This window comes from Ammospiza caudacuta, chromosome 4 (genome assembly GCF_027887145.1).
Source record: "Ammospiza caudacuta isolate bAmmCau1 chromosome 4, bAmmCau1.pri, whole genome shotgun sequence".
In the NCBI taxonomy this organism is placed as follows: domain Eukaryota; kingdom Metazoa; phylum Chordata; class Aves; order Passeriformes; family Passerellidae; genus Ammospiza; species Ammospiza caudacuta.
The window spans coordinates 41585943-41611695 of record NC_080596.1 but is presented as its reverse complement, the minus strand read 5'-3'; positions in this window follow the sequence as shown (position 1 = coordinate 41611695).

Genomic DNA, 25753 nt, shown 5'->3' with positions numbered 1-25753 from the left:
CCTTTCCGATGCTGCCGCTCTCTCCGGCTCCCTGAGCCCAAGAAGCGGCTTATTCGCGCAAAGACGATTGTACCGGTCACAGTGCTCTCTTAGCGCGGCTTCTGCCGAAAGAAGCCCGGGAGCGGCGATCAGCTCCGGAGAGCATCGTCCCTTCGTCTTTAGCATCTTTTGTGGTCTACATCCTAGCAGAAAGCTTTTCCACTCTGTTGGGCAAGTAAAACCTGCGGGAGCACAGGAAACATCTCCCATCGTGTTCTGGACGTTGCACGGAGGTCTGCCAAGTGTTTGGCATAAAGAAAAGAAAAACTGTCCAAAACAGCTTCTTATCGAATATTCATGTGATTAGAAATGTCAGGAGAATGGTAAGGTACTGTTTTCTATCAGTTGGCAAGTTGAGCACACAATCCCAGTGTTGTAGAGCTTCTTTCTTCACCTTTCCGATGCTGCCGCTCTCTCCGGCTCCCGGAGCCCAAGAAGCGGCTTCTTCGCGCAAAGACGATCGTAGCGGTCACAGTGCTCTCTTAGCGCGGCTTCTGCCGAAAGACGCCCGGGAGTGGCGCTTAGCTCCGGAGAGCATCGTCCCTTCGTCTTTAGCGTCTTTTGTGGTCTACACCCTAGCATATAGCGTTTCCAGTCTGTCTGGCAAGAAAAACGTGCGGGAGCACAGAAAACATCTCCCATCGTGTTCTGGACATTGCACGGAGGTCTGCCAAGTGTTTGCATGAAGAAATTATAGTTCTCCAAAATAACTTCCTATCGAATATTCTTGTGATTGGAAAAGTCAGGAGAATGGTAAGGTACTGTTTTCTATCAGTTGGCAAGCTGCGCACACAATCCCAGTGTTGTACAGCTTCCTTCTTCACCTGAGCCCAAGAAGCGGCTTCTTCGCGCAAAGACGATTGTACCGGTCACAGTGCTCTCTTAGCGCGGATTCTGCCGAAAGAAGCCCGGGAGCGGCGCTTAGCTCCGGAGAGCATCGTCCCTTCGCGTTTAGCATCTTTTGTAGTCTACATTTTAGCAGATAGCGTTTCCACTCTGTCTGGCAAGGAAAACCTGCGGGAGCACAGAAAACATCTCCCATCGTGTTCTGGACATTGCACGAAGGTCTGCTAAGTGTTTGGCATAAAGAAAGGAAAAGCTGTCCAAAACAGCTTCCTATCGAATATTCTTGTGATTGGAAAAGTCAGGAAAGTGGTAAGGTAATGTTTTCTATCAGTTGGCAAGGTGCGCACACAATCCCAGTGTTCTACAGCTTCCTTCTTCACCTTTCCGATGCTGCCGCTCTCTCCGGCTCCCGGAGCCGAAGATGCGGCTTCTTCGCGCAAAGACGATTGTACCGCTCACAGTGCTCTCTTAGTGCGGCTTCTGCCGAAAGAAGCCCGGGAGCGGCGCTTAGTTCCGGAGAGCATCGTCCCTTCGTCTTTAGCGTCTTTTGTGGTCTACATCCTAGCAGAAAGCTTTTCCAGTCTGTCGGGCAAGGAAAACTTGCGGGAGCACAGGAAACATCTCCCATCGTGTTCTGGACGTTGCACGGACGTCTGCCAAGTGTTTGGCATAAAGAAAAGAAAAGCTGTCCAAAACAGCTTCTTATCGAATATTCATGTGAATAGAAAAGTCAGGAGAATGGTAAGGTACTGTTTTCTATCAGTTGGCAAGCTGCGCACACAATCCCAGTGTTGCACAGCTTCCTTCTTCACCTTTCCGATGCTGCCGCTCTCTCCGGCTCCCGGAGCCCAAGAAGCGGCTTCTTCGCGCAAAGACGATTGCACCGCTCACAGTGCTCTCTTAGCGCGGCTTCTGCCGAAAGACGCCCGGGAGCGGCGCTTAGTTCCGGAGAGCATCGTCCCTTCGTCTTTAGCGTCTTTTGTGGTCTACATCCTAGCAGAAAGCTTTTCCAGTCTGTCGGGCAAGGAAAACCTGCGGGAGCACAGGAAACATCTCCCATCGTGTTCTGGACGTTGCACGGACGTCTGCCAAGTGTTTGGCATAAAGAAAGGAAAAGCTGTCCAAAACAGCTTCCTATCGAATATTCTTGTGATTGGAAAAGTCAGGAAAGTGGTAAGGTAATGTTTTCTATCAGTTGGCAAGCTGCGCACACAATCCCAGTGTTGTAGAGCTTCCTTCTTCACCTTTCCGATGCTGCCGCTCTCTCCGGCTCCCGGAGCCCAAGAAGCGGCTTCTTCGCGCAAAGACGATAGTACCGGTCATAGTGCTCTCTTAGCGCGGCATCTGCCGAAAGAAGCCCGGGAGCGGCGCATAGCTCCGGAGAGCATCGTCCCTTCGTCTTTAGTGTCTTTTGTGGTGTACATCCTAGCAGAAAGCTTTTCCACTCTGTCGGGCAAGGAAAACCTGCGGGAGCACAGAAAACATCTCCCATCCTGTTCTGGACGTTGCACGGAGGTCTGCCAAGTGTTTGGCATAAAGAAAAGAAAAGCTGTCCAAAACAGCTTCTTATCGAATATTCATGTGATTAGAAAAGTCAGGAGAATGGTAAGGTACTGTTTTCTATCAGTTGGCAAGTTGAGCACACAATCCCAGTGTTGTAGAGCTTCTTTCTTCACCTTTCCGATGCTGCCGCTCTCTCCGGCTCCCGGAGCCGAAGAAGCGGCTTCTTCGCGCAAAGATGATTGTACCGGTCACAGTGCTCTCTTAGCGCGGCTTCTGCCGAAAGACGCCCGGGAGCGGCGCTTAGCTCCGGAGAGCATCGTCCCTTCGTCTTTAGCGTCTTTTGTGGTCTACATCCTAGCAGAAAGCTTTTCCAGTCTGTCTGGCAAGAAAAACCTGCAGGAGCACAGAAAACATCTCCCATCGTGTTCTGGACGTTGCACGGAGGTCTGCCAATTGTTTGGCTTAAAGAAAGGAAAAGCTGTCCAAAACAGCTTCTTATCGAATATTCATGTGATTAGAAATGTCAGGAGAAAGGTAAGGTACTGTTTTCTATCAGTTGGCAAGCTGCGCACACAATCACAGTGTTGTACAGCTTCCTTCTTCAGCTTTCCAATGCTGCCGCTCTCTCCGGCTCCCGGAGCCCAAGAAGCGGCTTCTTCGCGCAAAGATGATTGTACCGGTCATAGTGCTCTCTTAGCGCGGCATCTCCCGAAAGAAGCCCGGGAGCGACGCTTAGCTCCGGAGAGCATCGTCCCTTCGTCTTTAGCGTCTTTTGTGGTCTACATCCTAGCAGAAAGCTTTTCCACTCTGTCGAGAGGGGAAAACCTGCGGGAGCACAGAAATCATCTCCCATCCTCTTTGGACGTTGCACGGAGGTCTGCCAAGTGTTTGGCATAAAGAAAAGAAAAGCTGTCCAAAACAGCTTCTTATCGAATATTCATGTGATTAGAAAAGTCAGGAGAATATAAGGTACTGTTTTCTATCAGTTGGCAAGTTGAGCACACAATCCCAGTGTTGTAGAGCTTCTTTCTTCACCTTTCCGATGCTGCCGCTCTCTCCGGCTCCCGGAGCCGAAGAAGCGGCTTCTTCGCGCAAAGACGATCGTACCGGTCACAGTGCTCTCTTAGCGCGGCTTCTGCCGAAAGACGCCCGGGAGCGGCGCTTAACTCCGGAGAGCATCGTCCCTTCGCGTTTGGCGTCTTTTGTAGTCTACATTTTAGCAGATAGCGTTTCCACTCTGTCTGGCAAAAAAAACCTGCGGGAGCACAGAAAATATCTCCCATCGTGTTCTGGACAGTGCACGGAGCTCTGCCAAGTGTTTGTATGAAGAAATTGATAGTTGTCCAAAATAACTTTCTATCGAATGCTCTTGTGATGGGAAAAGTCAGGAAAGTGGTAAGGTAATGTTTTCTATCAGTTGGCGAGCTGCGCACACAATCACAGTGTTGTACAGCTTCCTTCTTCACCTTTCCGATGCTGCCGCTCTCTCCGGCTCCCGGAGCCGAAGAAACGGCTTCTTCGCGCAAAGACGATTGTACCGGTCCCAGTGCTCTCTTAGCGCGGCTTCTGCCGAAAGAAGCCCGGGAGCGGCGCTTAGCTCCGGAGAGCACCGTCCCTTCGTCTTTAGCGTCTTTTGTGGTCTACATCCTAGCAGAAAGCTTTTCCAGTCTTTCGGGCAAGGAAAACCTGCGGGAGCACAGGAAACATCTCCCATCGTGTTCTGGACGTTGCACGGAGGTCTGCCAAGTGTTTGGCATAAAGAAAAGCAAAGCTGTCCAAAACAGCTTCTTATCGAATATTCATGTGATTAGAAAAGTCAGGAGAATGGTAAGGTACTGTTTTCTATCAGTTGGCAAGTTGAGCACACAATCCCAGTGTTGTAGAGCTTCTTTCTTCACCTTTCCCATGCTGCCGCTCTCTCCGGCTCCCGGAGCCGAAGAAGCGGCTTCTTCGCGCAAAGACGATCGTACCGGTCACAGTGCTCTCGTAGCGCGGCTTCTGCCGAAAGACGCCCGGGAGCGGCGCATAGCTCCGGAGAGCATCGTCCCTTCGTCTTTAGCGTCTTTTGTGGTCTACACCTTAGCAAATAGCGTTTCCACTCTGTCTGGAAAAGAAAACCTGCGAGAGCACAGAAAACACCTCCCATCGTGTTCTGGACATTGCACGGAGGTCTGCCAAGTGTTTGCTTGAAGAAATTAATAGTTGTCCAAAATAACTTTCTATCAAATATTCTTTTGATTGGAAAAGTAAGGAAAGTGGTAAGGTACTGTTTTCTATCAGTTGGCTAGTTGAGCACACAATCCCAGTGTTGTAGAGCTTCCTTCTTCACCTTTCCGATGCTGCCGCTCTCTCCGGCTCCCGGAGCCCAAGAAGCGGCTTCTTCGCGCAAAGACGATTGTACCGCTCACAGTGCTCTCTTAGCGCGGCTTCTGCCGAAAGAAGCCCGGGAGCGGCGATTAGCTCCGGAGAGCATCGTCCCTTCGTCTTTAGCGTCTTTTGTGGTCTACATCCTAGCAGAAAGCTTTTCCACTCTGTCTGGCAAGGAAAACCTGCGGGAGCACAGAAAACATCTCCCATCGTGTTCTGGACATTGCACGGAGCTCTGCCAAGTGTTTGTATGAAGAAATTGATAGTTGTCCAAAATAACTTTCTATCGAATACTCTTGTGATGGGAAAAGTCAGGAAAGTGGTAAGGTAATGTTTTCTATCAGTTGGCGAGCTGCGCACACAATCACAGTGTTGTACAGCTTCCTTCTTCACCTTTCCGATGCTGCCGCTCTCTCCTGCTGCCGGAGCCGAAGAAACGGCTTCTTCGCGCAAAGACGATTGTACCGGTCCCAGTGCTCTCTTAGCGCGGCTTCTGCCGAAAGAAGCCCGGGAGCGGCGCTTAGCTCCGGAGAGCACCGTCCCTTCGTCTTTAGCGTCTTTTGTGGTCTACATCCTAGCAGAAAGCTTTTCCAGTCTTTCGGGCAAGGAAAACCTGCGGGAGCACAGAAAACATCTCCCATCGTGTTCTGGACGTTGCACGGAGGTCTGCCAAGTGTTTGGCATAAAGAAAAGGAAAGCTGTCCAAAACAGCTTCTTATCGAATATTCATGTGAACAGAAAAGTCAGGAGAATGGTAAGGTACTGTTTTCTATCAGTTGGCAAGTTGAGCACACAATCCCAGTGTTGTAGAGCTTCTTTCTTCACCTTTCCCATGCTGCCGCTCTCTCCGGCTCCCGGAGCCGAAGAAGCGGCTTCTTCGCGCAAAGACGATCGTACCGGTCACAGTGCTCTCGTAGCGCGGCTTCTGCCGAAAGACGCCCGGGAGCGGCGCATAGCTCCGGAGAGCATCGTCCCTTCGTCTTTAGCGTCTTTTGTGGTCTACATCCTAGCAGAAAGCTTTTCCACTCTGTCTGGCAAGGAAAACCTGCGCCAGCACAGAAAACATCTCCCATCGTGTTCTGGACATTGCACGGAGGTCTGCCAAGTGTTTGCATGAAGAAATTAATAGTTGCCCAAAATAACTTTCTATCAAATATTCATTTGATTGGAAAAGTAAGGAAAGTGGTAAGGTACTGTTTTCTATCAGTTGGCTAGTTGAGCACACAATCCCAGTGTTGTAGAGCTTCCTTCTTCACCTTTCCGATGCTGCCGCTCTCTCCGGCTCCCGGAGCCCAAGAAGAGGCTTCTTCGCGCAAAGACGATTGTACCGCTCACAGTGCTCTCTTAGCGCGGCTTCTGCCGAAAGAAGCCCGGGAGCGGCGATTAGCTCCGGAGAGCATCGTCCCTTCGTCTTTAGCGTCTTTTGTGGTCTACATCCTAGCAGAAAGCTTTTCCACTCTGTCTGGCAAGGAACACCTGCGGGAGCACAGAAAACATCTCCCATCGTGTTCTGGACATTGCACGGAGGTCTGCCAAGTGTTTGGCATAAAGAAAAGAAAAGCTGTCCAAAACAGCTTCTTATCGAATATTCATGTGATTAGAAAAGTCAGGAGAATGGTAAGGTAATGTTTTCTATCAGTTGGCAAGTTGAGCACACAATCCCAGGGTTGTACAGCTTCCTTCTACACCTTTCCCATGCTGCCGCACTCTCCGGCTCCCGGAGCCGAAGAAGCGGCTTCTTCGCGCAAAGACGATTGTATCGGTCACAGTGCTCTTAGCGCCGCTTCTGCCGAAAGAAGCCCGGGAGCGGCGCTTAGCTCCGGAGAGCATCGTCCCTTCGCGTTTGGCGTCTTTTGTAGTCTACATTTTAGCAGATAGCGTTTCCACTCTGTCTGGCAAGGAAAACCTGCGGGAGCACAGAAAACATCTCCCATCGTGTTCTGGACGTCGCACAGAGCTCTACCAAGTGTTTGGCATAAAGAAAGGAAAACTGTCCAAAACAGCTTCCTATCGAAAATTCTTGAGATTGGAAAAGCCAGGAAAGTGGTAAGGTAATGTTTTCCATCAGTTGGCAAGTTGAGCACACAATCCCAGTGTTGTAGAGCTTCTTTCTTCACCTTTCCGATGCTGCCTCTCTCTCCGGCTACCTGAGCCCAAGAAGCGGCTACTTCGCGCAAAGACGATTGTACCGCTCACAGTGCTCTCTTAGCGCGGCTTCTGCCGAAAGAAGCCCGGGAGCGGCGCTTAGCTCCGGAGAGCATCGTCCCTTCGTCTTTAGCGTCTTTTGTGGTCTACATCCTAGCAGAAAGCTTTTCCACTCTGTCGGGCAAGGAAAACCTGCGGGAGCACAGAAAACATCTCCCATCGTGTTCTGGACGTTGCACGGAGGTCTGCCAAGTGTTTGGCATAAAGAAAAGAAAAGCTGTCCAAAACAGCTTCTTATCGAATATTCATGTGATTAGAAAAGTCAGGAGAATGGTAAGGTACTGTTTTCTATCAGTTGGCAAGTTGAGCACACAATCCCAGTGTTGTAGAGCTTCTTTCTTCACCTTTCCGATGCTGCCGCTCTCTCCGGCTCCCGGAGCCGAAGAAGCGGCTTCTTCGCGCAAAGACGATTGTAACGGTCATAGTGCTCTCTTAGCGCGGCATCTGCCGAAAGAAGCCCGGGAGCGGCGCTTAGCTCCGGAGAGCATCGTCCCTTCGTCTTTAGCGTCTTTTGTGGTCTACATCCTAGCAGAAAGCTTTTCCACTCTGTCGGGCAAGGAAAACCTGCGGGAGCACAGAAAACATCTCCCATCCTGTTCTGGACGTTGCACGGAGGTCTGCCAAGTGTTTGTATGAAGAAATGGATAGTTGTCCAAAATAACTTTCTATCGAATACTCTTGTGATGGGAAAAGTCAGGAAAGTGGTAAGGTAATGTTTTCTATCAGTTGGCGAGCTGCGCACACAATCCCAGTGTTGTACAGCTTCCTTCTTCACCTTTCCGATGCTGCCTCTCTCTCCGGCTCCCGGAGCCGAAGAAACGGCTTCTTCGCGCAAAGACGATTGTACCGGTCCCAGTGCTCTCTTAGCGCGGCTTCTGCCGAAAGAAGCCCGGGAGCGGCGCTTAGCTCCGGAGAGCATCGTCCCTTCGTCTTTAGCGTCTTTTGTGGTCTACATCCTAGCAGAAAGCTTTTCCACCCTGTCGGGCAAGGAAATCCTGCGGGAGCAAGGAAAACGTCTCCCATCCTGTTCTGGACGTTGCACGGAGGTCTGCCAAGTGTTTGGCATAAAGAAAAGAAAAGCTGTCTAAAACAGCTTCCTATCGAATATTCTTGTGATTGGAAAAGTCAGGAGAATAGTAAGGTACTGTTTTCTATCAGTTGGCAAGCTGCGCACACAATCCCAGTGTTGTAGAGCTTCTTTCTTCACCTTTCCGATGCTGCCGCTCTCTCCGGCTCCCGGAGCCGAAGAAGCGGCTTCTTCGCGCAAAGACGATCGTACCGGTCACAGTGCTCTCTTAGCGCGGCTTCTGCCGAAAGACGCCCGGGAGCGGCGCTTAGCTCCGGAGAGCATCGTATCTTCGTCTTTAGCGTCTTTTGTGGTCTACATCCTAGCAGAAAGCTTTTCCACTCTGTCTGGCAAGGAAAACCTGCGGGAGCACAGAAAACATCTCCCATCGTGTTCTGGACGTTGCACGGAGGTCTGCCAAGTGTTTGTATGAAGAAATGGATAGTTGTCCAAAATAACTTTCTATTGAATACTCTTGTGATGGGAAAAGTCAGGAAAGTGGTAAGGTAATGTTTTCTATCAGTTCGCGAGCTGCGCACACAATCACAGTGTTGTAGAGCTTCTTTCTTCACCTTTCCAATGCTGCCGCTCTCTCCGGCTCCCAAAGCCGAAGAAGCGGCTTCTTCGCGCAAAGACGGTTGTACCGCTCACAGTGCTCTTAGCGCCGCTTCTGCCGAAAGAAGCCCGGGAGCGGCGCTTACCTCCGGAGAGCATCGTCCCTTCGCGTTTGGCGTCTTTTGTAGTCTACATTTTAGCAGATAGCGTTTCAACTCTGTCTGGCAAGGAAAACCTGCGGGAGCACAGAAAACATCTCCCATCGTGTTCTGGACGTTGCACGGAGGTCTGCCAAGTGTTTGGCATAAAGAAAAGAAAAGCTGTCCAAAACAGCTTCTTATCGAATATTCATGTGTTTAGAAAAGTCAGGAGAATGGTAAGGTAATGTTTTCTATCAGTTGGCAAGCTGCGCACACAATCCCAGTGTTGTACAGCTTCTTTCTTCACCTTTCCCATGCTGCCGCTCTCTCCGGCTCCCGGAGCCGAAGAAGCGGATTCTTCGCGCAAAGACGATCGTACCGGTCACAGTGCTCTCTTAGTGCGGCTTCTGCCGAAAGACGCCCGGGAGCGGCGCATTGCTCCGGAGAGCATCGTCCCTTCGTCTTTAGCGTCTTTTGTGGTCTACAACTTAGCCAATAGCGTTTCCAGTCTGTCTGGCAAGAAAAACCTGCGGGAGCACAGAAAACATCTCCCATCGTGTTCTGGACAATGCACGGAGGTCTGCCAAGTGTTTGGCATAAAGAAAGGAAAAGCTGTCCAAAACAGCTTCCTATCGAATATTCTTGTGAATGGAAAAGTCAGGAGAATGGTAAGGTACTGTTTTCTATCAGTTGGCAAGCTGCGCACACAATCACAGTGTTGTAGAGCTTCTTTCTTCACCTTTCCGATGCTGCCGCTCTCTCCAGCTCCCGGAGCCGAAGAAGCGGCTTCTTCGCGCAAAGACGATTGTACCGCTCACAGTGCTCTCTTAGCGCGGCTTCTGCCGAAAGAAGCCCGGGAGCGGCGATTAGCTCCGGAGAGCATCGTCCCTTCGTCTTTAGCGTCTTTTGTGGTCTACATCCTAGCAGAAAGCTTTTCCACTCTGTCTGGCAAGGAAAACCTGCGGGAGCACAGAAAACATCTCCCATCGTGTTCTGGACATTGCACGGAGCTCTGCCAAGTGTTTGTATGAAGAAATTGATAGTTGTCCAAAATAACTTTCTATCGAATACTCTTGTGATGGGAAAAGTCAGGAAAGTGGTAAGGTAATGTTTTCTATCAGTTGGCGAGCTGCGCACACAATCACAGTGTTGTACAGCTTCCTTCTTCACCTTTCCGATGCTGCCGCTCTCTCCTGCTGCCGGAGCCGAAGAAACGGCTTCTTCGCGCAAAGACGATTGTACCGGTCCCAGTGCTCTCTTAGCGCGGCTTCTGCCGAAAGAAGCCCGGGAGCGGCGCTTAGCTCCGGAGAGCACCGTCCCTTCGTCTTTAGCGTCTTTTGTGGTCTACATCCTAGCAGAAAGCTTTTCCAGTCTTTCGGGCAAGGAAAACCTGCGGGAGCACAGAAAACATCTCCCATCGTGTTCTGGACGTTGCACGGAGGTCTGCCAAGTGTTTGGCATAAAGAAAAGGAAAGCTGTCCAAAACAGCTTCTTATCGAATATTCATGTGAACAGAAAAGTCAGGAGAATGGTAAGGTACTGTTTTCTATCAGTTGGCAAGTTGAGCACACAATCCCAGTGTTGTAGAGCTTCTTTCTTCACCTTTCCCATGCTGCCGCTCTCTCCGGCTCCCGGAGCCGAAGAAGCGGCTTCTTCGCGCAAAGACGATCGTACCGGTCACAGTGCTCTCGTAGCGCGGCTTCTGCCGAAAGACGCCCGGGAGCGGCGCATAGCTCCGGAGAGCATCGTCCCTTCGTCTTTAGCGTCTTTTGTGGTCTACATCCTAGCAGAAAGCTTTTCCACTCTGTCTGGCAAGGAAAACCTGCGCCAGCACAGAAAACATCTCCCATCGTGTTCTGGACATTGCACGGAGGTCTGCCAAGTGTTTGCATGAAGAAATTAATAGTTGCCCAAAATAACTTTCTATCAAATATTCATTTGATTGGAAAAGTAAGGAAAGTGGTAAGGTACTGTTTTCTATCAGTTGGCTAGTTGAGCACACAATCCCAGTGTTGTAGAGCTTCCTTCTTCACCTTTCCGATGCTGCCGCTCTCTCCGGCTCCCGGAGCCCAAGAAGAGGCTTCTTCGCGCAAAGACGATTGTACCGCTCACAGTGCTCTCTTAGCGCGGCTTCTGCCGAAAGAAGCCCGGGAGCGGCGATTAGCTCCGGAGAGCATCGTCCCTTCGTCTTTAGCGTCTTTTGTGGTCTACATCCTAGCAGAAAGCTTTTCCACTCTGTCTGGCAAGGAAAACCTGCGGGAGCACAGAAAACATCTCCCATCGTGTTCTGGACATTGCACGGAGGTCTGCCAAGTGTTTGGCATAAAGAAAAGAAAAGCTGTCCAAAACAGCTTCTTATCGAATATTCATGTGATTAGAAAAGTCAGGAGAATGGTAAGGTAATGTTTTCTATCAGTTGGCAAGTTGAGCACACAATCCCAGGGTTGTACAGCTTCCTTCTACACCTTTCCCATGCTGCCGCACTCTCCGGCTCCCGGAGCCGAAGAAGCGGCTTCTTCGCGCAAAGACGATTGTATCGGTCACAGTGCTCTTAGCGCCGCTTCTGCCGAAAGAAGCCCGGGAGCGGCGCTTAGCTCCGGAGAGCATCGTCCCTTCGCGTTTGGCGTCTTTTGTAGTCTACATTTTAGCAGATAGCGTTTCCACTCTGTCTGGCAAGGAAAACCTGCGGGAGCACAGAAAACATCTCCCATCGTGTTCTGGACGTCGCACAGAGCTCTACCAAGTGTTTGGCATAAAGAAAGGAAAACTGTCCAAAACAGCTTCCTATCGAAAATTCTTGAGATTGGAAAAGCCAGGAAAGTGGTAAGGTAATGTTTTCCATCAGTTGGCAAGTTGAGCACACAATCCCAGTGTTGTAGAGCTTCTTTCTTCACCTTTCCGATGCTGCCTCTCTCTCCGGCTACCTGAGCCCAAGAAGCGGCTACTTCGCGCAAAGACGATTGTACCGCTCACAGTGCTCTCTTAGCGCGGCTTCTGCCGAAAGAAGCCCGGGAGCGGCGCTTAGCTCCGGAGAGCATCGTCCCTTCGTCTTTAGCGTCTTTTGTGGTCTACATCCTAGCAGAAAGCTTTTCCACTCTGTCGGGCAAGGAAAACCTGCGGGAGCACAGAAAACATCTCCCATCGTGTTCTGGACGTTGCACGGAGGTCTGCCAAGTGTTTGGCATAAAGAAAAGAAAAGCTGTCCAAAACAGCTTCTTATCGAATATTCATGTGATTAGAAAAGTCAGGAGAATGGTAAGGTACTGTTTTCTATCAGTTGGCAAGTTGAGCACACAATCCCAGTGTTGTAGAGCTTCTTTCTTCACCTTTCCGATGCTGCCGCTCTCTCCGGCTCCCGGAGCCGAAGAAGCGGCTTCTTCGCGCAAAGACGATTGTAACGGTCATAGTGCTCTCTTAGCGCGGCATCTGCCGAAAGAAGCCCGGGAGCGGCGCTTAGCTCCGGAGAGCATCGTCCCTTCGTCTTTAGCGTCTTTTGTGGTCTACATCCTAGCAGAAAGCTTTTCCACTCTGTCGGGCAAGGAAAACCTGCGGGAGCACAGAAAACATCTCCCATCCTGTTCTGGACGTTGCACGGAGGTCTGCCAAGTGTTTGTATGAAGAAATGGATAGTTGTCCAAAATAACTTTCTATCGAATACTCTTGTGATGGGAAAAGTCAGGAAAGTGGTAAGGTAATGTTTTCTATCAGTTGGCGAGCTGCGCACACAATCCCAGTGTTGTACAGCTTCCTTCTTCACCTTTCCGATGCTGCCTCTCTCTCCGGCTCCCGGAGCCGAAGAAACGGCTTCTTCGCGCAAAGACGATTGTACCGGTCCCAGTGCTCTCTTAGCGCGGCTTCTGCCGAAAGAAGCCCGGGAGCGGCGCTTAGCTCCGGAGAGCATCGTCCCTTCGTCTTTAGCGTCTTTTGTGGTCTACATCCTAGCAGAAAGCTTTTCCACCCTGTCGGGCAAGGAAATCCTGCGGGAGCAAGGAAAACGTCTCCCATCCTGTTCTGGACGTTGCACGGAGGTCTGCCAAGTGTTTGGCATAAAGAAAAGAAAAGCTGTCTAAAACAGCTTCCTATCGAATATTCTTGTGATTGGAAAAGTCAGGAGAATAGTAAGGTACTGTTTTCTATCAGTTGGCAAGCTGCGCACACAATCCCAGTGTTGTAGAGCTTCTTTCTTCACCTTTCCGATGCTGCCGCTCTCTCCGGCTCCCGGAGCCGAAGAAGCGGCTTCTTCGCGCAAAGACGATCGTACCGGTCACAGTGCTCTCTTAGCGCGGCTTCTGCCGAAAGACGCCCGGGAGCGGCGCTTAGCTCCGGAGAGCATCGTATCTTCGTCTTTAGCGTCTTTTGTGGTCTACATCCTAGCAGAAAGCTTTTCCACTCTGTCTGGCAAGGAAAACCTGCGGGAGCACAGAAAACATCTCCCATCGTGTTCTGGACGTTGCACGGAGGTCTGCCAAGTGTTTGTATGAAGAAATGGATAGTTGTCCAAAATAACTTTCTATTGAATACTCTTGTGATGGGAAAAGTCAGGAAAGTGGTAAGGTAATGTTTTCTATCAGTTCGCGAGCTGCGCACACAATCACAGTGTTGTAGAGCTTCTTTCTTCACCTTTCCAATGCTGCCGCTCTCTCCGGCTCCCAAAGCCGAAGAAGCGGCTTCTTCGCGCAAAGACGGTTGTACCGCTCACAGTGCTCTTAGCGCCGCTTCTGCCGAAAGAAGCCCGGGAGCGGCGCTTACCTCCGGAGAGCATCGTCCCTTCGCGTTTGGCGTCTTTTGTAGTCTACATTTTAGCAGATAGCGTTTCAACTCTGTCTGGCAAGGAAAACCTGCGGGAGCACAGAAAACATCTCCCATCGTGTTCTGGACGTTGCACGGAGGTCTGCCAAGTGTTTGGCATAAAGAAAAGAAAAGCTGTCCAAAACAGCTTCTTATCGAATATTCATGTGTTTAGAAAAGTCAGGAGAATGGTAAGGTAATGTTTTCTATCAGTTGGCAAGCTGCGCACACAATCCCAGTGTTGTACAGCTTCTTTCTTCACCTTTCCCATGCTGCCGCTCTCTCCGGCTCCCGGAGCCGAAGAAGCGGATTCTTCGCGCAAAGACGATCGTACCGGTCACAGTGCTCTCTTAGTGCGGCTTCTGCCGAAAGACGCCCGGGAGCGGCGCATTGCTCCGGAGAGCATCGTCCCTTCGTCTTTAGCGTCTTTTGTGGTCTACAACTTAGCCAATAGCGTTTCCAGTCTGTCTGGCAAGAAAAACCTGCGGGAGCACAGAAAACATCTCCCATCGTGTTCTGGACAATGCACGGAGGTCTGCCAAGTGTTTGGCATAAAGAAAGGAAAAGCTGTCCAAAACAGCTTCCTATCGAATATTCTTGTGAATGGAAAAGTCAGGAGAATGGTAAGGTACTGTTTTCTATCAGTTGGCAAGCTGCGCACACAATCACAGTGTTGTAGAGCTTCTTTCTTCACCTTTCCGATGCTGCCGCTCTCTCCAGCTCCCGGAGCCGAAGAAGCGGCTTCTTCGCGCAAAGACGATTGTACCGCTCACAGTGCTCTCTTAGCGCGGCTTCTGCCGAAAGACGCCCGGGAGCGGCGCATAGCTCCGGAGAGCATCGTCCCTTCGTCTTTAGCGTCTTTTGTGGTCTACACCTTAGCAAATAGCGTTTCCAGTCTGTCTGGCAAGAAAAACCTGCGGGAGCACAGAAAACATCTCCCATCGTGTTCTGGACAATGCACGGAGGTCTGCCAAGTGTTTGGCATAAAGAAAGGAAAAGCTGTCCAAAACAGCTTCCTATCGAATATTCTTGTGAATGGAAAAGTCAGGAGAATGGTAAGGTACTGTTTTCTATCAGTTGGCAAGCTGCGCACACAATCACAGTGTTGTAGACCTTCTTTCTTCACCTTTCGCATGCTGCCGCTCTCTCCAGCTCACGGAGCCGAAGAAGCGGCTTCTTCGCGCAAAGACGATTGTACCGCTCACAGTGCTCTCTTAGCGCCGCTTCTGCCGAAAGAAGCCCGGGAGCGGCGCTTAGCTCCGGGGAGCATCGTCCCTTCGTCTTTAGCGTCTTTTGTGGTCTACATCCTAGCAGAAAGCTTTTCCACTCTGTCTGGCAAGGAAAACCTGCGCGAGCACAGAAAACATCTCCCATCGTGTTCTGGACGTTGCACGGAGATCTGCCAAGTGTTTGCCATAAAGAAAAGAAAATCTGTCCAAAACAGCTTCTTATCGAATATTCATGTGATTGGAAAAGTCAGGAAAGCGGTACTGTACTGTTTTCTATCAGTTGGCGAGCTGCGCACACAATCCCAGTGTTGTAGAGCTTCCTTCTTCACCTTTCCGATGCTGCCGCTCTCTCCGGCTCCCGGAGCCGAAGAAGCGGCTTCTTCGCGCAAAGACGATTGTACCTCTCACAGTGCTCTCTTAGCGCGGCTTCTGCCGAAAGAAGCCCGGGAGCGGCGATTAGCTCCGGAGAGCATCGTCCCTTCGTCTTTAGCGTCTTTTGTGGTCTACATCCTAGCAGAAAGCTTTTCCACTCTGTCTGGCAAGGAAAACCTGCGGGAGCACAGAAAACATCTCCCATCGTGTTCTGGACGTTGCACGGAGGTCTGCCAAGTGTTTGGCATAAAGAAAAGAAAAGCTGTCCAAAACAGCTTCTTATCGAATATTCATGTGATTAGAAAAGTCAGGAGAATGGTAAGGTACTGTTTTCTATCAGTTGGCAAGTTGAGCACACAATCCCAGTGTTGTACAGCTTCTTTCTTCACCTTTCCGATGCTGCCGCTCTCTCCGGCTCCCGGAGCCGAAGAAACGGCTTCTTCGCGCAAAGACGATCGTACCGCTCACAGTGCTCTCTTAGCGCGGCTCCTGCCGAAAGACGCCCGGGAGCGGCGCTTAGCTCCGGAGAGCATCGTACCTTCGTCTTTAGCGTCTTTTGTGGTCTACATCCTGGCAGAAAGCTTTTCCACTCTGTCTGGCAAGGAAAACCTGCGGGAGCACAGAAAACATCTCCCATCTTGTTCTGGACGTTGCACGGAGGTCTGCCAAGTGTTTGGCATAAAGAAAAGAAAAGCTGTCCAAAACAGCTTCTTATCGAATATTCATGTGTTTAGAAAAGTCAGGAGAATGGTAAGGTAATGTTTTCTATCAGTTGGCAAGTTGAGCACACAATCCCAGGGTTGTGCAGCTTCCCTCTTCACCTTTCCGATGCTGCCGCTCTCTCCGGCTCCCGGAGCCGAAGAAGCGGCTTCTTCGCGCAAAGACGATTGTACCGCTCACAGTGCTCTTAGCGCCGCTTCTGCCGAAAGAAGCCCGGGAGCGGCGCTTATCTCCGGAGAGAATCGTCCCTTCGCGTTTGGCGTCTTTTGTAGTCTACATTTTAGCAGATAGCGTTTCCACTCTGTCTGGCAAGGAAAACCTGCGGGAGCACAGAAAACATCTCCCATCCTGTTCTGGATGTTGCACGGACGTCTGCCATGTGTTTGGCATAAAGAAAAGAAAAGCTGTCCAAAACAGCTTCTTATCGAATATTCATGTGATTAGAAAAGTCAGGAGAATGGTAAGGTACTGTTTTCTATCAGTTGGCAAGCTGCGCACACAATCCCAGTGTTATACAGCTTCCTTCTTCAGCTGAGCCGAAGAAGCGGCTTCTTCGCGCAAAGACGATTGTACCGGTCACAGTGCTCTCTTAGCGCCGCTTCTGCCGAAAGAAGCCCGGGAGCGGCGCTTAGCTCCGGAGAGCATCGTCCCTTCGTCTTTAGCGTCTTTTGTGGTCTACATCCTAGCAGAAAGCTTTTCCACTCTGTCAGGCAAGGAAAACCTGCGCGACCACAGAAAACATCTCCCATCGTGTTCTGGAAGTTGCACGGAGGTCTGCCAAGTGTTTGAGAAGAAGAAAAGGAAAGCTGTCCAAAACAGCTTCCAATCGAATATTCATGTGACTGGAAACGTCAGGAAAGTGTAAGGTACTGTTTTCTATCAGTTGGCAAGCTGCGCACACAATCCCAGTGTTGTACAGCTTCCTTCTTCACCTTTCCGATGCTGCCGCTCTCTCCGGCTCCCGGAGCCGAAGAAGCGGCTTCTTCGCGCAAAGACGATTGTACCGCTCACAGTGCTCTCTTAGCGCCGCTTCTGCCGAAAGACGCCCGGGAGCGGCGCTTAGCTCCGCAGAGCATCGTACCTTCGTCTTTAGCGTCTTTTGTGGTCTACATCCTAGCAGAAAGCTTTTCCACTCTGTCTGGCAAGGAAAACCTGCGCGACCACAGAAAACATCTCCCATCCTGTTCTGGACGTTGCAGGGAGGTCTGCCAAGTGTTTGTATGAAGAAATGGATAGTTGTCCAAAATAACTTTCTATCAAATACTCTTGTGATGGGATAAATCAGGAAAGTGGTAAGGTAATGTTTTCTATCAGTTGGCGAGCTGCGCACACAATCACAGTGTTGTAGAGCTTCTTTCTTCACCTTTCCGATGCTGCCTCTCTCTCCGGCTCCCGGAGCCGAAGAAACGGCTTCTTCGCGCAAAGACGATCGTACCGGTCACAGTGCTCTCTTAGCGCGGCTTCTGCCGAAAGAAGCCCGGGAGCGGCGATTAGCTCCGGAGAGCATCGTCCCTTCGTCTTTAGCGTCTTTTGTGGTCTACATCCTAGCAGAAAGCTTTTCCACTCTGTCTGGCAAGGAAAACCTGCGGGAGCACAGAAAACATCTCCCATCGTGTTCTGGACATTGCACGGAGGTCTGCCAAGTGTTTGTATGAAGAAATGGATAGTTGTCCAAAATAACTTTCTATCGAATACTCTTGTGATGGGAAAAGTCAGGAAAGTGGTAAGGTAATGTTTTCCATCAGTTGGCGAGCTGCGCACACAATCAGAGTGTTGTAGAGCTTCTTTCTTCACCTTTCCGATGCTGCCGCCCTCTCCGGCTCCCGGAGCCGAAGAAACGGCTTCTTCGCGCAAAGACGATTGTACCGGTCCCAGTGCTCTCTTAGCGCGGCTTCTGCCGAAAGAAGCCCGGGAGCGGCGCTTAGCTCCGGAGAGCATCGTCCCTTCGTCTTTAGCGTCTTTTGTGGTCTACATCCTGGCAGAAAGCTTTTCCACTCTGTCTGGCAAGGAAAACCTGCGGGAGCGCAGAAAACATCTCCCATCGTGTTCTGGACGTTGCACGGAGGTCTGCCAAGTGTTTGGCATAAAGAAAAGAAAAGCTGTCCAAAACAGCTTCTTATCGAATATTCATGTGTTTAGAAAAGTCAGGAGAATGGTAAGGTAATGTTTTCTATCAGTTGGCAAGTTGAGCACACAATCCCAGGGTTGTGCAGCTTCCCTCTTCACCTTTCCGATGCTGCCGCTCTCTCCGGCTCCCGGAGCCGAAGAAGCGGCTTCTTCGCGCAAAGACGATTGTACCGCTCACAGTGCTCTTAGCGCCGCTTCTGCCGAAAGAAGCCCGGGAGCGGCGCTTATCTCCGGAGAGCATCGTCCCTTCGCGTTTAGCGTCTTTTGTAGTCTACATTTTAGCAGATAGCGTTTCCACTCTGTCTGGCAAGGAAAACCTGCGGGAGCACAGAATACATCTCCCATCCTGTTCTGGACGTTGCACGGAGGTCTGCCAAGTGTTTGGCATAAAGAAAAGAAAAGCTGTCCAAAACAGCTTCTTATCGAATATTCATGTGATTAGAAAAGTCAGGAGAATGGTAAGGTACTGTTTTCTATCAGTTGGCAAGCTGCGCACACAATCCCAGTGTTGTACAGCTTCCTTCATCACCTTTCCGATGCTGCCGCTCTCTCCGGCTCCCGGAGCCGAAGAAGCGGATTCTTCGCGCAAAGACGATCGTACCGGTCACAGTGCTCTCTTAGTGCGGCTTCTGCCGAAAGACGCCCGGGAGCGGCGCATTGCTCCGGAGAGCATCGTCCCTTCGTCTTTAGCGTCTTTTGTGGTCTACATCCTAGCAGAAAGCTTTTCCACTCTGTCTGGCAAGGAAAACCTGCGCGAGCACAGAAAACATCTCCCATCCTGTTCTGGACGTTGCACGGAGGTCTGCCAAGTGTTTGGCATAAAGAAAAGTAAAGCTGTCCAAAACAGCTTCTTATCGAATATTCATGTGATTAGAAAAGTCAGGAGAATATAAGGTACTGTTTTCTATCAGTTGGCAGCTGCGCACACAATCCCAGTGTTGTACAGCTTTCTTTCTTCACCTTTCCGATGCTGCCGCTCTCTCCGGCTCCCTGCGCCCAAGAAGCGGCTTCTTCGCGCAAAGACGATTGTACCGGTCACAGTGCTCTTAGCGCCGCTTCTGCCGAAAGAAGCCCGGGAGCGGCGCTTAGCTCCGGAGAGCATCGTCCCTTCGTCTTTAGCGTCTTTTGTGGTCTACATCCTAGCAGAAAGCTTTTCCACTCTGTCGGGCAAGGAAAACCTGCGGGAGCACAGAATACATCTCCCATCGTGTTCTGGACGTTGCACGGAGGTCTGCCAAGTGTTTGGCATAAAGAAAAGAAAAGCTGTCCAAAACAGCTTCTTATCGAATATTCATGTGATTATAAAAGTCAGGAGAATATAAGGTACTGTTTTCTATCAGTTGGCAAGTTGAGCACACAATCCCAGTGTTGTAGAGCTTCTTTCTTCACCTTTCCGATGCTGCCGCTCTCTCCGGCTCCCGGAGCCCAAGTAGCGGCTTCTTCGCGCAAAGACGATCGTACCGGTCACAGTGCTCTCTTAGCGCCGCTTCTGCCGAAAGAAGCCCGGGAGCGGCGCTTAGCTCCGCAGAGCATCGTCCCTTCGCGTTTAGCGTCTTTTGTAGTCTACATCCTAGCAGAAAGCTTTTCCACTCTGTCTGGCAAGGAAAACCTGCGGGAGCACAGAAAACATCTCCCATCCTGTTCTGGACGTTGCACGGAGGTCTGCCAAGTGTTTGGCATAAAGAAAAGAAATCTGTCCAAAACAGCTTCTTATCGAATATTCATGTGATTAGAAAAGTCAGGAGAATGGTAAGGTACTGTTTTCTATCAGTTGGCAAGTTGAGCACACAATCCCAGTGTTGTACAGCTTCTTTCTTCACCTTTCCCATGCTGCCGCTCTCTCCGGCTCCCGGAGCCGAAGAAGCGGATTCTTCGCGCAAAGACGATCGTACCGGTCACAGTGCTCTCTTAGTGCGGCTTCTGCCGAAAGACGCCCGGGAGCGGCGCATAGCTCCGGAGAGCATCGTCCCTTCGCCTTTAGCGTCTTTTGTGGTCTACATCCTAGCAGAAAGCTTTTCCAGTCTGTCGGGCAAGGAAAACTTGCGGGAGCACAGGAAACATCTCCCATCGTGTTCTGGACGTTGCACGGAGGTCTGCCAAGTGTTTGGCATAAAGAAAGGAAAAGCTGTCCAAAACATCTTCCTACCGAATATTCTTGTGATTGGAAAAGTCAGGAAAGTGGTAAGGTACTGTTTTCTATCAGTTGGCAAGCTGCGCACACAATCCCAGTGTTGTACAGCTTCCTTCTTCACCTTTCCGATGCTGCCGCTCTCTCCGGCTCCCGGAGCCGAAGAAGCGGCTTCTTCGCACAAAGACGATTGTAACGGTCATAGTGCTCTCTTAGCACGGCATCTGCCGAAAGAAGCCCGGGAGCTGCGCTTAGTTCCGGAGAGCATCGTCCCTTCGTCTTTAGCGTCTTTTGTGGTCTACATCCTAGCAGAAAGCTTTTCCACTCTGTCTGGCAAGGAAAACCTGCGGGAGCACAGAAAACATCTCCCATCCTGTTCTGGACATTGCACGGAGGTCTGCCAAGTGTTTGGCATAAAGAAAAAAAAGTCTGTCCAAAACAGCTTCTTATCGAATATTCATGTGATTGGAAAAGTCAGGAAAGTGGTAATGTACTGTTTTCTATCAGTTGGCAAGCTGCGCACACAATCCCAGTGTTCTACAGATTCCTTCTTCACCTTTCCGATGCTGCCGCTCTCTCCGGCTCCCGGAGCCGAAGAAGAGGCTTCTTCGCGCAAAGACGATTGTACCGCTCACAGTGCTCTCTTAGCGCGGCTTCTGCCGAAAGAAGCCCGGGAGCGGCGCTTAGCTCCGTAGAGCATCGTAACTGCGTCTTTAGCGTCTTTTGTAGTCTACATCCTAGCAGAAGGCTTTTCCACTCTGTCTGGCAAGGAAAACCTGCGCGACCACAGAAAACATCTCCCATCGTGTTCTGGACGTTGCACGGAGGTCTGCCAAGTGTTTGGCATAAAGAAAAGTAAAGCTGTCCAACACAGCTTCCAATCGAATATTCATGTGATTGGAAACGTCAGGAAAGTGTAAGGTACTGTTTTCTATCAGTTGGCAGCTGCGCACACAATCCCAGTGTTGTACAGCTTCCTTCTTCACCTTTCCGATGCTTCCGCTCTCTCCGGCTCCCGGAGCTGAAGAAGCGGCTTCTTCGCGCAAAGACGATTGTACCGGTCACAGTGCTCTCTTAGCGCGGCTTCTGCCGAAAGAAGCCCGAGAGCGGCGCTTAGCTCCGGAGAGCATCGTCCCTTCGTCTTTAGCGTCTTTTGTGGTCTACATCCTAGCAGAAAGCTTTTCCACTCTGTCTGGCAAGGAAAACCTGCGCGACCACAGAAAACATCTCCCATCGTGTTCTGGACGTTGAACGGAGGTCTGCCAAGTGTTTGTATGAAGAAATGGATAGTTGCCCAAAATAACTTTCTATCGAATACTCTTGTGATGAGAAAAATCAGGAAAGTGGTAAGGTAATGTTTTCTATCAGTTGGCGAGCTGCGCACACAATCACAGTATTGTAGAGTTTCTTTCTTCACCTTTCCGATGCTGCCTCTCTCTCCGGCTCCCGGAGCCGAAGAAACGGCTTCTTCGCGCAAAGACGATTTTACCGGTCCCAGTGCTCTCTTAGCGCGGCTTCTGCCGAAAGAAGCCCGGGAGCGGCGCTTAGCTCCGGAGAGCATCGTCCCTTCGTCTTTAGCGTCTTTTATGGTCTACATCCTAGCAGAAAGCTTTTCCACTCTGTCTGGCAAGGAAAACCTGCGGGAGCACAGAAAACATCTCCCATCGTGTTCTGGACGTTGCACGGACGTCTGCCAAGTGTTTGGCATAAAGAAAAGAAAAGCTGTCCAAAACAGCTTCTTATCGAATATTCATGTGATTAGAAAAGTCAGGAGAATGGTAAGGTAATGTTTTCTATCAGTTGGCAAGTTGAGCACACAATCCCAGGGTTGTGCAGCTTCCTTCTTCACCTTTCCGATGCTGCCGCTCTCTCCGGATCCCGGAGCCGAAGATGCGGCTTCTTCGCGCAAAGACGATTGTACCGGTCACAGTGCTCTCTTAGCGCGCCTTCTGCCGAAAGACGCCCGGGAGCGGCGCTTAGCTCCGTAGAGCATCGTCCCTTCGTCTTTAGCGTCTTTTGTGGTCTACATCCTAGCAGAAAGCTTTTCCACTCTGTCTGGCAAGGAAAACCTGCGGGAGCACAGAAAACACCTTCCATCGTGTTCTGGACATTGCACGGAGGTCTGCCAAGTGTTTGTATGAAGAAATGGATAGTTGTCCAAAATAACTTTCTATCGAATACTCTTGTGATGGGAAAAGTCAGGAAAGTGGTAAGGTAATGTTTTCTATCAGTTGGCGAGCTGCGCACACAATCACAGTGTTGTAGAGCTTCTTTCTTCACCTTTCCGATGCTGCCGCCCTCTCCGGCTCCCGGAGCCGAAGAAACGGCTTCTTCGCGCAAAGACGATTGTACCGGTCACAGTGCTCTCTTAGCGCGGCTTCTGCCGAAAGACGCCCGGGAGCGGCGCATAGCTCCGGAGAGCATCGTCCCTTCGTCTTTAGCGTCTTTTGTGGTCTACATCCTAGCGGAAAGCTTTTCCACTCTGTCTGGCAAGGAAAACCTGCGGGAGCACAGAAAACATCTCCCATCGTGTTCTGGACGTTGCACGGAGGTCTGCCAAGTGTTTGGCATAAAGAAAAGTAAAGCTGTCCAAAACAGCTTCTTATCGAATATTCATGTGATTAGAAAAGTCAGGAGAATATAAGGTACTGTTTTCTATCAGTTGGCAGCTGCGCACACAATCCCAGTGTTGTACAGCTTTCTTTCTTCACCTTTCCGATGCTGCCGCTCTCTCCGGCTCCCTGCGCCCAAGAAGCGGCTTCTTCGCGCAAAGACGATTGTACCGGTCACAGTGCTCTTAGCGCCGCTTCTGCCGAAAGAAGCCCGGGAGCGGCGCTTAGCTCCGGAGAGCATCGTCCCTTCGTCTTTAGCGTCTTTTGTGGTCTACATCCTAGCAGAAAGCTTTTCCACTCTGTCGGGCAAGGAAAACCTGCGGGAGCACAGAATACATCTCCCATCGTGTTCTGGACGTTGCACGGAGGTCTGCCAAGTGTTTGGCATAAAGAAAAGAAAAGCTGTCCAAAACAGCTTCTTATCGAATATTCATGTGATTATAAAAGTCAGGAGAATATAAGGTACTGTTTTCTATCAGTTGGCAAGTTGAGCACACAATCCCAGTGTTGTAGAGCTTCTTTCTTCACCTTTCCGATGCTGCCGCTCTCTCCGGCTCCCGGAGCCCAAGTAGCGGCTTCTTCGCGCAAAGACGATCGTACCGGTCACAGTGCTCTCTTAGCGCCGCTTCTGCCGAAAGAAGCCCGGGAGCGGCGCTTAGCTCCGCAGAGCATCGTCCCTTCGCGTTTAGCGTCTTTTGTAGTCTACATCCTAGCAGAAAGCTTTTCCACTCTGTCTGGCAAGGAAAACCTGCGGGAGCACAGAAAACATCTCCCATCCTGTTCTGGACGTTGCACGGAGGTCTGCCAAGTGTTTGGCATAAAGAAAAGAAATCTGTCCAAAACAGCTTCTTATCGAATATTCATGTGATTAGAAAAGTCAGGAGAATGGTAAGGTACTGTTTTCTATCAGTTGGCAAGTTGAGCACACAATCCCAGTGTTGTACAGCTTCTTTCTTCACCTTTCCCATGCTGCCGCTCTCTCCGGCTCCCGGAGCCGAAGAAGCGGATTCTTCGCGCAAAGACGATCGTACCGGTCACAGTGCTCTCTTAGTGCGGCTTCTGCCGAAAGACGCCCGGGAGCGGCGCATAGCTCCGGAGAGCATCGTCCCTTCGCCTTTAGCGTCTTTTGTGGTCTACATCCTAGCAGAAAGCTTTTCCAGTCTGTCGGGCAAGGAAAACTTGCGGGAGCACAGGAAACATCTCCCATCGTGTTCTGGACGTTGCACGGAGGTCTGCCAAGTGTTTGGCATAAAGAAAGGAAAAGCTGTCCAAAACATCTTCCTACCGAATATTCTTGTGATTGGAAAAGTCAGGAAAGTGGTAAGGTACTGTTTTCTATCAGTTGGCAAGCTGCGCACACAATCCCAGTGTTGTACAGCTTCCTTCTTCACCTTTCCGATGCTGCCGCTCTCTCCGGCTCCCGGAGCCGAAGAAGCGGCTTCTTCGCACAAAGACGATTGTAACGGTCATAGTGCTCTCTTAGCACGGCATCTGCCGAAAGAAGCCCGGGAGCTGCGCTTAGTTCCGGAGAGCATCGTCCCTTCGTCTTTAGCGTCTTTTGTGGTCTACATCCTAGCAGAAAGCTTTTCCACTCTGTCTGGCAAGGAAAACCTGCGGGAGCACAGAAAACATCTCCCATCCTGTTCTGGACATTGCACGGAGGTCTGCCAAGTGTTTGGCATAAAGAAAAAAAAGTCTGTCCAAAACAGCTTCTTATCGAATATTCATGTGATTGGAAAAGTCAGGAAAGTGGTAATGTACTGTTTTCTATCAGTTGGCAAGCTGCGCACACAATCCCAGTGTTCTACAGATTCCTTCTTCACCTTTCCGATGCTGCCGCTCTCTCCGGCTCCCGGAGCCGAAGAAGAGGCTTCTTCGCGCAAAGACGATTGTACCGCTCACAGTGCTCTCTTAGCGCGGCTTCTGCCGAAAGAAGCCCGGGAGCGGCGCTTAGCTCCGTAGAGCATCGTAACTGCGTCTTTAGCGTCTTTTGTAGTCTACATCCTAGCAGAAGGCTTTTCCACTCTGTCTGGCAAGGAAAACCTGCGCGACCACAGAAAACATCTCCCATCGTGTTCTGGACGTTGCACGGAGGTCTGCCAAGTGTTTGGCATAAAGAAAAGTAAAGCTGTCCAACACAGCTTCCAATCGAATATTCATGTGATTGGAAACGTCAGGAAAGTGTAAGGTACTGTTTTCTATCAGTTGGCAGCTGCGCACACAATCCCAGTGTTGTACAGCTTCCTTCTTCACCTTTCCGATGCTTCCGCTCTCTCCGGCTCCCGGAGCTGAAGAAGCGGCTTCTTCGCGCAAAGACGATTGTACCGGTCACAGTGCTCTCTTAGCGCGGCTTCTGCCGAAAGAAGCCCGAGAGCGGCGCTTAGCTCCGGAGAGCATCGTCCCTTCGTCTTTAGCGTCTTTTGTGGTCTACATCCTAGCAGAAAGCTTTTCCACTCTGTCTGGCAAGGAAAACCTGCGCGACCACAGAAAACATCTCCCATCCTGTTCTGGACGTTGAACGGAGGTCTGCCAAGTGTTTGTATGAAGAAATGGATAGTTGCCCAAAATAACTTTCTATCGAATACTCTTGTGATGAGAAAAATCAGGAAAGTGGTAAGGTAATGTTTTCTATCAGTTGGCGAGCTGCGCACACAATCACAGTATTGTAGAGTTTCTTTCTTCACCTTTCCGATGCTGCCTCTCTCTCCGGCTCCCGGAGCCGAAGAAACGGCTTCTTCGCGCAAAGACGATTTTACCGGTCCCAGTGCTCTCTTAGCGCGGCTTCTGCCGAAAGAAGCCCGGGAGCGGCGCTTAGCTCCGGAGAGCATCGTCCCTTCGTCTTTAGCGTCTTTTATGGTCTACATCCTAGCAGAAAGCTTTTCCACTCTGTCTGGCAAGGAAAACCTGCGGGAGCACAGAAAACATCTCCCATCGTGTTCTGGACGTTGCACGGACGTCTGCCAAGTGTTTGGCATAAAGAAAAGAAAAGCTGTCCAAAACAGCTTCTTATCGAATATTCATGTGATTAGAAAAGTCAGGAGAATGGTAAGGTAATG